Source organism: Spermophilus citellus, assembly GCF_964194105.1.
Source record: "Spermophilus citellus genome assembly, contig: SCAFFOLD_314, whole genome shotgun sequence".
NCBI lineage: Eukaryota > Metazoa > Chordata > Mammalia > Rodentia > Sciuridae > Spermophilus > Spermophilus citellus.
In genome coordinates this window covers 119871-131857 of record NW_027673155.1, presented here as the reverse complement: position 1 = coordinate 131857, position 11987 = coordinate 119871, and positions in this window count along the sequence as shown.

Below are 11987 nucleotides of genomic sequence, written 5' to 3'. Positions count from 1 at the left end.
GAAGAATCTGTCCTGTGTTTTGTGATTTCAAATAATCTAGTCTCCTGATTTTCCTCCAGTAATGTCTGCATACATGTAAATTAACAACAAAACACTCCCCTTGCCTTGTGAGTGTTGATATTATCTGACAACTCTTCCATAATTTTTAAAGATATTTTTTAGTTGTTAATGAAATTCCCATTTATTCATATGTGGTGCTGAGGATCAAACAGAGGGCCACATACATGGTAAGCAAGCCCTCTACCACTAGTCTATAACTCCAGCCCCTCTTCCATTATTTGCAGGAATTTTTTGTACATTTCTGGAGACCACTAGGTCAACCCATTTTAATACATTAATATCACAAGTCAGTTACTCTAAACTTATTTGTACATTTTTTTTCACTAAAAATTCCTAATCAGAGTTTTTTCTGATATGTGTAATGGAGTTTTTGTGAAATTATCTGCCATGGAATGAAAGTCAAGATGGACAAAGACTGCTCTTTTGAGAGATGGTTTAAGTTGTATTTGAATAAGAGGATTTGTAAAATAAAACATCTGTGTATATTTATAATTTGATTGGTTAATTTTTTTCCTTATTTCTTTCATTGTGTATAGTAGATTCCATGTTGCAGACTGGGATTCCCCATATCAGTTCAGTGCTTCACAAATTAAGATATGCATGACTCTTGTTTGTATTGCCAATAATGTTATATGTGCTTTTGCTTGTATAAATATTAAGCCTTTTTTTGTCTATGACTTTTATATTGTATCTTGATTGTCTTTTAATCTGCCCATGTATGTAGAAATTGAAATTTTCTATATGTAAATGTAATGTGGATTGATGGCAGTGATACTCTAATGCTGAACTACACCCCAAGCTCCTTTTCATTCATAGTTTGAGAGAGGTTCTCACTAAGTTATTGAGGATGTCTTGAATTTGCAATTCTCCTGCCTCAGACTTCCTAGTAGCTGGGATTAGAAGCATGCCCATCATTTATATATTGATGAGTTTGTTCTTATTTATAGGATAAAGACCATATTATTTTAAATGAAGATTTGAGAAATGTTGCAAATCTTTTATGTATTGTTTGTAATTTTCATTATGATCAAAACTACAAAATAAAACTTACTGTCTCCAAGAATTTAAATATACAGTTCAGCAACATTAATTCAAATTGTTATGCAATATATCTCTAAAAAGTTTAGATCTCAAAAAAAAAAAAAAAACTATGCCTAGGAAGCAAGGGCTCATTTCTGTCTCCCCATCACAAAACCGTTCTCTTTTCTTCAGAAAGCTGCTACTTTAGTTTAGAGATGTCATGCTTGTAGAATTCTGCAGTATTCTTTCTGTGACATTTCAGTTAACCTAGTGTATATACATTTCATAAAATATATAATTAAAATAAATTCTTTGACTTCAAAGTTCTATAGTTTCTATATTCCAATATGGCTCATCATTCTTTTCAAGGGATATTTGGTTTGTGTACCCCATGATGGCTCTGTTGTATAACAATGTCAAAACACTGGTGTGCAATGTTATTAATTTGCTACTGATGTGAAGGCTATTGCCACACTCGCTAAGAAGTCTGTCTATCTAACTCCATGTCTGCATTTATAATTGAATGTTGTAAATTTTACTATATTTTGAAGCAGGGAAATAGTCTTATTTGTACTTTGAGGGATATTCATACAATTTAAAGGTTAGATTTCTCTGCAAAAAAAATATTTTTAACAACGGGAGTCTGATGCATATTACCTGGAGTCTCTAGTTAACTTTAAGTAGTATAAACATCTTTGAATTTAACCTTTCAATTCTTGAACAACAGCATGCCCAAAGGTATTTAATCAACTGACACATATTTAGGGATTTTTGAATATTCCTATCACTTTTGACTTCAAATTTTTATTCCATGTTGCTTACAAAATAACTATCACTTAAATATTTATTAACCTTTGTTTTAATATATAAAATTGGTCTATCCAGCATAATATACCACTTGTGATTAAGAATAGGGATTCTATAAGTCTACAATAGTTTCAAATATTTTCAAAGTCTTGTACTCTGCAATTACCATTTTGCTTCACTGTATTTCCCTTTTCAGTAAGTGGGGATTGATGTCTCCTAGGATGACAGTGATTCTTTGTTTTCATTCAACTCTCTCAATGTGTGTTTGGGGAATAGGATATACATTGTAAATGTATTTACTCTTAATTTGGAACCTAGGGAAATGTTCCTTTTCTTTATTTTGCTTCTTTTTAAAGTCATTTTAAAATTTAAAATGATTTCTATGTTTTAATACTGTCTTAAACTATGTTTTGTGTACTATAATTTAAAATGCACAGGTTTTCTTGGTCACTTTTGTATGTGTCATGCTTGTATCCCTTTGCTTTCAGTATGTGTGTGTCCTTAGATTTAGAGTATACTGTGGACTACCTAGAGTTGTAATTTTTAGAGGTAATTCAGATAGCCAAGTTTTGTTTTCATCAAAATTTTGTAATCTTGAATTTGCCAATAAAAATATCTAAAAATGAATAATCTCCTACTCATACTTTGTATGAGGATCAACTTGATTTCACTTTTTAAAAAATTCAATATATTTGTGTCTTTTCAAAACTATATTATTGTTACAGGTATATATGTCTATTAACAGTTTTGCTTTTATTTTTTTCTTTCAAATTATATTTCAATTTTTTGTGTCCCATTATTACAATAAAATCAATTGTTTGAGCCAAGAAATGTTTAGAATTTCATATGAGTTGTGTTGCTGTGCACACTTACATTTCAGTATGAAGGATTATATTTCATACTTTTTGGAGAACAGATCTAGTGTTGATGAATAGTGTGTGCATTTATATCTCTAAAGTCTTTATTTTCCTTCTCTTTTGAAAGATAGTAGCTGTGAATATAATGTTTTGGTTGATAATTTTATCCTTCCATCCCTTGAAAATAGCCCTGAATTCCATTCTGTGCTGTGAAGTTTTGACTAAGGATTTTACAATTATGTAGTTACACTTTTCTAGGTGACCCAACTTTTTCTCTTGGATGCTCTGAATATTCTCTGTAAGTTTTAAAACTTGGATTAAAACATGCTTTGAGTCTTTACAACTTAGAGCTGTTTTGGATGTTTTATTTTTCTTATTTTCTGAGATGCATTTATTAGTACTGGAAAGAGAACTCCCACTTTACATTTTTTACCTTGGCTGGCCTTGAAATTTTGATCCTTCTGTCTCAAGCTCCTATGTTGCTATGTACAACCACCCCATGACTCTTTCAGACATTTTCTAAAGAAGGACTTTAAAAACACATTTTCTGCTTATTACTATTAACAATTCTTGACTAAATTTAATTCCATTTTTGTGTGTGTTGGTTTAATTCAGTCAACTTCTTTTACATGATAATTTACTATTCACTTTGAGTACTTCATAACTTATTTTCTTACAGTAAATTTAGCCATGATTTTTTCTGTTGGTAAGAAGGAACCCCTTTTTGAACAGTCCCCAAATATTTGCATGTTTCATATTTTTCTTTTTTAATGAAACAGAAGAAAGTTGGTAGATTTTTAAAATATATTGTGAAGGAGGAAAGGCTTTGTGTAACACAATGTATTTTCCTCTACTATATTACCCTTCATAGTAATGTACTCATCTTGGATACTGTGAACACTAAGATGATTTGGAAACTTCTCAAAGTAATTTTCTGTGTACATTTTTATTTGATTTATATGTTTCTGTATTAACAATGGGCTTATATTTAATAACCTACTCCCCTGCTGATATTCCTTTATTACTCTAATTTCTTATGTTTGCAAAATATACTCAGCCCAGTACAGTAAGTAAACATGATTATTATTATTATTTCAGCCATGACTTCTCATTACCCTGATGAAATTTTACCAGAGCAGGGAATACAAGAGAGAGAGGGAAGATATGGAAATTATGACATTAACCATTTACAACTAAGAAAACAATGGGAAAATATAGGTGAGAGTAAAGTTCAAAAATCATATTATAGTGGTCAAAACCAATTAGTAGTCCCTATTTATGATAAAAATTTTATGGTCAAAGGACACCAGAAATAATTAATATCTGAAAAAAAAATTCAATTTATTTCACTTACTTCTGAGGAGATGTGTGTTTGTAAGAATATATCCACAGCCATTTTTGAAGTGAAAAGAAACGTGGAAAATTTGAAATCTGGTCCATGCATCAGTTTTTAACTTGGCCAATTATAAATGTAGCACTGAGTTAAACTTCCATTCAAACATTTGCACAGAGAAGATATTTTTTAAAGTGAAAATTTGAGATTTCTTTACAAAATGTCCATTTTTCTGCAACAATACAGTAATTTCTCTTTGTGCCCAAATAGACAATATTAAGAATGATAGAAAGGTTTCTAATTCCCCACTATTGCTCAATGATAATTCCAATACATAATTCTGGAAAGTGTTCTATATACATAATGCTATAAGTATCACCATTAGCCATGTCTCTACCCTGAGTAATTACCAGTATATTTACATTGGTGATAAAAATTATGAATATAGAGAAACCCCTAGACATTTTCTAAAGGAAACATACCAAGATGAAAAATGTGGGAAAGTTTGCTTCAGTCCAGACAAAACTTGCAAGTGTAGGTATATGAAAGGGTTCTTTATCACAGTGCATAGCTTGCTCAATGCAAGATAATTTATAGAGAAAGAGAGTCCTATATGTTTAAAGACTATATCAAAGCATCAGCTTGTTCAGCATCTTCTAAACACAGTAGATACTATGACAGTGATAAACCCTATAAATTTAAAGAATACAAAAAAACTTTTAGTGAAAGGTTACAACTTGTTGAGCATCAGAGGATTTATATGGAACTAAAGACCTCTAAATGTAAAAAGTGTGGAAAAGACTTAAAAAATTTTCAACTCTTACTCAACACCAAAAAATTTATTCTGCAGAGAAGACCTACCAATGTGAAGAATGCAATGCACTCAAGTACTTTACTCAACATCACAGTGTTCATACAGGAGATGTGCAATGCAAATGCAAAGAAGGTGACAAAACTTCTAATAAAATCTCCAATCTTATTTGTCACCAGTGGACACACTCGGGAGAGATGCCCCACATATATAAACAATTTTGCGAAGCTTTTAGTCAAAAACCAAGCCTTAAAAATCACCAGAGAATGCATACAATAGAGAAGCCCTACAAATGTAAAGTGTGTGGCAAGAGTTTTAATACAAACTCAAATCTTGATTGCCATAACAGGATTCATACTGGAGAGAAGCCCTACAAATGTAAAGTGTGTGGCAAGAATTTCAGTCAAAAATCATCAGTTACTCTGCACCAGCAAATTCACACTGAAGAGAAGCCCTACAAATGTAAAGTGTGTGACAAAAGTTTTAATATAAACTCAAATCTTGATTGCCACAACAGGATTCATACTGGAGAGAAGCCCTACAAATGTATTGTGTGTGACAAGAGTTTTAATCAATCATCATAACTTACTCGGCATCAGCGAATCCACACTGGAGAGAAGCCCTACAAATGTAAAGAATGTGGCAAAACATTTAATCAAAAAATATTACTTACTCTGCACCAGAGAATCCACACGGGAGAGAAGCCCTACAAATGTAGAGAATGTGGCAAAGATTTTAATCAGCAATCCTCACTTACTTGACACCAGAGAACCCATACTAGAGAGAAGTTCTATAAATGTGAAGAATGGCAAAGCTTTTCAAATTGAAGATCACATCTTACTAAACATTATAGATTTCTTATGGCAGAGAAGTTTTCCAAGTGAAACATTGCATCAGTTTCTTTAAGGATGAATCAACCCTTTTTTCCACAGTAGTTCAACAGCATTTCATACCAGAGATATGATAGCACAGAAATTATACAAGTGTAAAATAGGGGACAGAGTCTCCAACAATTGTTCATACCCTACTCAACACCTGAGAATTCATACGAGTGAGAGGACGTGGGAAAATTTTTGCAAAGTTTTTGAACATTGATCAAACATTTTTAAAACACTGGAGAATTTATAGAAAATAGAAACCCAAAGAATGTGTCCAAGACTGTATACAAATTTCAGACATTTTTCAATTTCTGACCTCCTATCTGTAGCAAGTGTGGAATAGCATTTGTCCAATGTGTGTACCTTAGATAAAAGGAAAATATTTACAAAAACACCTTGACAAATATAAAGATTGTAGTAAGTTTCTTATGTATAGCCCATCCCTTGAAGTATTTGGGACCTAGGAGGGAAAAAAATCATTTAAATGTAGAAAATGGGTAATTGCTTTTGACATTTGCTGAAAATTTTCTTAACATCTTTAACTGATATTGTAGAAATAAGTAAATACAAATATAAAATAGTGCATCCCTAAAAGGATATAATTTTACTACATATCAACAATTACTAAAGAGTCTCATTTTTCACAACTGGAGAAATAACAATTCTCAGAGTTGATTATTTCAAAAGTCTCTTATAATTTATATAAAATTTTAAATTTTTAGTTTTTATGTTTATACATAAACTTAGGAGCACTTAATCAGTAAACCACATCCCTAGATTTTTTTCCATTTTTTTTAGAGATACAGTTTGCTAAGTTGCATAGGGCCTAACTAAGTTATGCAGCCTTGCTTTTAATTTGCAAAGCTTCTCACGTCCCTAGGGTCACAGGCATGGACCACCATGCGTGTTTTACAGAGCATTTTTACTTATATTTGCCTTACAGATGCAATTTGTTTTTAAATAAAGTGTGAGTTTCTTAATGTTAACCTTGTCATGCATGTAATGATGTTATTAGGTCACACATCTCCCACTATTCACATTGCTAATGGATCGATGCAATAGTAAAACATTCTATTGGGTAAATAATGCTATATCGTCTCCATTAATTATTTCATATGTTTAATTAAGTTTTATTTGGGGAATATTATTTATGTAAATTATATACTCTTTTGTTTGTAATTATGGAAAAATTAAGTTATAGGAAGGACCTAGGAATACTAAAATAATGCCCAGATATCCCTAGTTTGAATTACAACTTTAAAATTTCACCTTATAGTGTTGCAGGACTCCCTAAGGGATCTACAACTCTGGAGAGTTATACAAGCTCCCAATCAGGGAGATGAGAAAGACCCAAGAGACTTGGCGCTAACATGCATATTCGGGTAAAAGAGGAGGGTTGCTGAAGGGGGAATTAGTCTCAAAGTTTCCTTTTGAATCCTCGTTATGCACAGGCCCATCCTTACTCTTGGACTGAAGAAATCATGCAGTTCCTCATGAATTCCATGATGTTCATCACTGAGGAGACTAGACTCACCTTAAGTGTAGGAAAAACATGCCAATTTGGGACCACCTCTTTAGTTTTGGATACCCAGTAGAAAAATGTAACCAGAGACATGTAAAATGATGTTTGTAAAAAGAAAAAACATACTATAGGAACATTTATGCCCCACAGTTTTTTATTTCATTATGTATTTTGATTTTGTAGACCTTTTTTGTTCTACTTAATAACTTACAATATAATGTTTGTTATACTTATTGGATTATACAATAGATAGCTTGTGTCATGGTCTCCCAGACCCGTCTACAACCAGTAATTATAAGATACTATAAACTATCCCTGTCCCTCTTCAGATCTTAAAGCTCTAAGAGCCCATGACATCACAAAGAGAGAAACAAAATTTTGATTGAAATAAACCTCTAGACTCTCATCTACAAGTCCTGTTCAAAAACTAAAAACACAATATTCTCTTTATATGTGAGCTTTTGGGGTAAAAAAAAAAAAACACCTCCCAAAAACATTGCATTTAACTTTATTTGGGAAAATATATATTGATATATAATGATAAGTTCTAGGAGAATAATATTCACAGCATTTTTTTATTCCTAAAGGTAAATATCTAGGTTTCATGTTTATGTCCAGATTATGTTATGCAGAAAACTGGCTTGATTTTACATATGAGAGTTTTAACTATTTATAAGGCCCAGAGGAAAGAATCAGTACTAGAGGTCTAAGGAAAATACTAAAGATCTTCCCTTTTCATGTGATTGCATGATATCTGCATATCCTTGATGAAACAGCTAAAGAATGTCAATTTCTCAATGCATCTGACTCGGTCACTCACTCATTGGAACCCCAATTTATTGAGTCATCTCAAGGCTATCACTCCCTCCTCTAGGATCTGACCTGTTCTTGGGAGGATGTAGTGTTCTTCATGGGATCACTAGGTCATCCAAGATGTTAGAATGAAGTTTTCTTTGTTCTATCTTGTATTTATTTGGCCTCACTTTCAATACAAGTTAGAACAAGATTTCAGATTCTCACCTGTGGAGAGGATGCTCTGCCCAGGACTTCCCATTCAGGACCCTAAAAAGCTGTTTGGGACTCCCTAGTACATAGGTTCAGTGTTGGGGTTTTCCTAGTCTGGCAATACAGTTGCTTGTGTCTATTACTTTTGCTTTCTCTCTTGCTTTAATAGTATTACTCAAAGAAACACTGTCTTGTGTGAAGAGAGTGTCTTCCTTATCTATTTGATCTGACCTGCCAAGTTGAGCAGCTTAATGTCACAAACACATGTATGTGTTGTCTAACCAGTAACTAGCGTATCTTTCAACTGCATGATTTTTTATTGCATGGGGAAGGAAACTGAGAATGCTTTCTTTGAGTGCACACAGCACTATTAATAGTATTCATAACACTGTTATGTAATGTTTCCTCTCTGCTCAATTTGTAAGTATTTCTCTTGTGGTGCCTTGTAAAAAAAAAATAGAAAAGAGTTGTAAACCAATATTTTGTGATAATTGATAGTTGCACAGACTGACTTGGGCAACTCTATTTGCAATTGTTTATTATTTTGTATGGGATCAAGGTAGTCTTTTATAATTTTATTTAACCTTAATGACATTACCATTCATTGAAGAGTTTTTCACTCACAAACCTTCTCTGTATACAAATTTTCCCTTATCATTTTTAAAATTTCTTACGTTTTTACATATATATGACAATAGAGCAAATTTTGACATATTATACATGGAGTAAAACTCATTTTAGTTAGCATTCCATTCTTGAGGTGTACAAGGTGTGAACCTTCACTTGTGGTGTTTTTATATATGAACACTGAAATGTTGTGTCTGATTCATTCTACTGTTATTTCTATTCCTATTTCCCTTTTCTTCCCTGCATTCCAGCTTTGTCTAATCCACTGAATTTCTATTCTCTCCCCCTCCCTTGTTGAGAGGTTTAGCATCCATATATATTATATATTATATGAAATGTCTGTTTCACTCTACTATCATTCCTATCCACATATCCCCTCCCCTCCCTGCACTCCTCTCTACTTAATCTAAAGTAACCATTCTTCCCCACCCCTCATTGTGAATTATCATCCACTTATCAGAGAGAACATTTGGCCTTTGTGTTTCTGTGTGTGTGTGTGTGTGTGTGTGTGTGTGTGTGTGTTGGCTTATTTCACTTAGCATGATATTCTCCAACTCCATCCATTTACCACCAAATGCCATAGTTTCATTCATCTTTAAAGGTAAGTAATATTTCATTGGTGGGGGGGATATATTTAATCACATTTTATTTATTCGTTCATCTGTTGAAGGACACCTAGGTTGGTTTTATGGTTTAGCTGTTGTGAATTGTGGTGCTGTAAACATTGGTGTGGCTGTGTCCCTGTACTATGCTGTTTTTAAGTCCTTTGGGTATAGCCCAAGAACAGGGATAGCTGGGTCAAATGATGGTTCCATTCTGGTTTTCCAAGGAGTCTCCATACTGCTTTCCATGGTGGTTGAACAAATTTTCAGTCAGTCCCATGAGCAATGTGTGAATGTTCCTTTTCCCCACATCCTCACCAACATTTATTGTTGCCTGTATTATTAATCATTGCCATTCTGACTGAAGTGAGATAAAAAAAATAAAGTAATTTTGACTAAGTATTCCTAATTGCTAGATGTGTTGAATGTTTTTTTGACATGTATTTTGGTAATGGATTATATTTCTTCTGTGAAGTGTCTTTTCAGTTACTCAGCCCATTTGTTAATTGGGTTTTTCATTAATTTTTGAATTCTTTGTATACCCTAGAGATTAGTGCTTGATCTGAGGTACGTGTGGTAAAGACTTTATACAAATCTGTAGGTTCTCTCTTCACATTATTGTTTCTTTTGCTGAGAAGTAGCTTTCTAGGTTGAATCCATCCGTTTATTGATTCTTGATTTTTAATTCTTATGCTGTAGGGATCTTGTTATGGAAGTCAGATTCTGGACCAACATTCACCTTAGATTTTTAAATGGCATCCCAAATTCATGAATGTTTCACTTTTACTGTTTCTCTTACTATCTCGCCTTATAGATGTACATGTTCTAAAGAGTAATGAAATGATCTAACTTCAAATGCATGATTTTCTGATGACTGTTATTTTTCAATATGTAGCTGCAGATTATTTAAAATACATTTCTACTATTTCAGACACTTGAATTAAAGCACAAACATGCCTTGTGTAGGAAATATTCCATCAGTAGATCAACATCAAATCTATAATATATATAAAAGTCTGGATTGAAATGCATACACATGCACTCCAGAGCTTGGCACATAACACTTACTCTATACCCTTCTACATTTTAGAACCTCCATGAAAGAATGACCCAGATATGATTTTTTGGGGGAGGATGATGAAGATTGAACTTGGGGACACTCAACCACTGAGCCACATCCCTAGCCCTATTTTATGTAGAGACAGGACCTCACTGAGCTGCCTAGTAAATCTTTCACTGAGCCTGGCACTGAGTGCTCTACTGCTGAGCTACAGCCCCAGCCCCAGAGATTTTAATCTGTTGTTGTTGCCATTGTTGTTGTTGAGACTATGCTATGGACTTTGAAATACTTTCTTCATATTATATATGCTTTTTTAGGAAATAAAAGGAAGTATTAATGTGCTAACATGGTTCTGTATGGAATCATCCTGTCACAGATATCAAACTATTCTACTTTATTAAATGTTCTTAGTAACAGATAGTAAAAACACAGTATTGGGTAAATAGTGGCATAACATCTCTATTAATTATTCAATTTACTTGGAGAATATTACTCCTATGAGTCATATCTTTGTTCATTTTTTTCCTTGTAATCATTAGAGAAATAAAGACAGGTGTAGATAAGGTATGGGGATATGAAAGTATGCTCCAGATTTATGTATATTGAGTAACAAATATTTAAATTTTTATCATACAATTCTGGAGAGTCACACAACCTCCTAAACGGGGTAATTAGAATGACCTCAAAGGCATAGAGCAGCTGGCACATATTCGGGGAAAAGGAGGGTCATTGGAGAGCAATACTCCCAATATTTTCAAGAGAAATGTGGTTACATGTTGATCTTTCCTGGCCCTTGACGTTTTATGTGCAGAAACATTCTGAAAAAGTCAGGCAATCCCTAAAATTAACCCCTGAGGATACTTGACTTACTTCAAAGAATGTAGGAAAATATTTTCCCCCAATATTGACTTCCTATTTATTCTTGAAGCCCTAGCATGGACATATAACCAGGAATGGGTACAATAATATGGATATAAAAGAGACATACCCATGGAGCACTTAAACCTCCCACACAATTTAATAAGAGTCTCATGCTCTACCAACTGAGCTAGCTGTGCACCTCACAATTTACTTAATTAAATATCTTTGTATTTTTCTACCTCTTTTATTGTACTTTATAATATATAATGGTAATTATGCACGTGAGATGGCAGGGTAGACAGTATATAGCATAGACTTCCCAAACTTCTCTATAATAGACAGTTTACAAGATACTAAAACTAAATCTGTCGCTTTTTTCGTCTTACAGGGAGAGGAACACATGTCCTCACACTGAGAAAACCAAAATTCTTATTCAGATAAGCCGCTAACTATGTACAAACATGTTCAAAAGTTAAAGCACATGATTACCCTATATTTTTTCATGTGTTAGTGCTTTGGCTCAAAAAAAATTCTACACATGTTG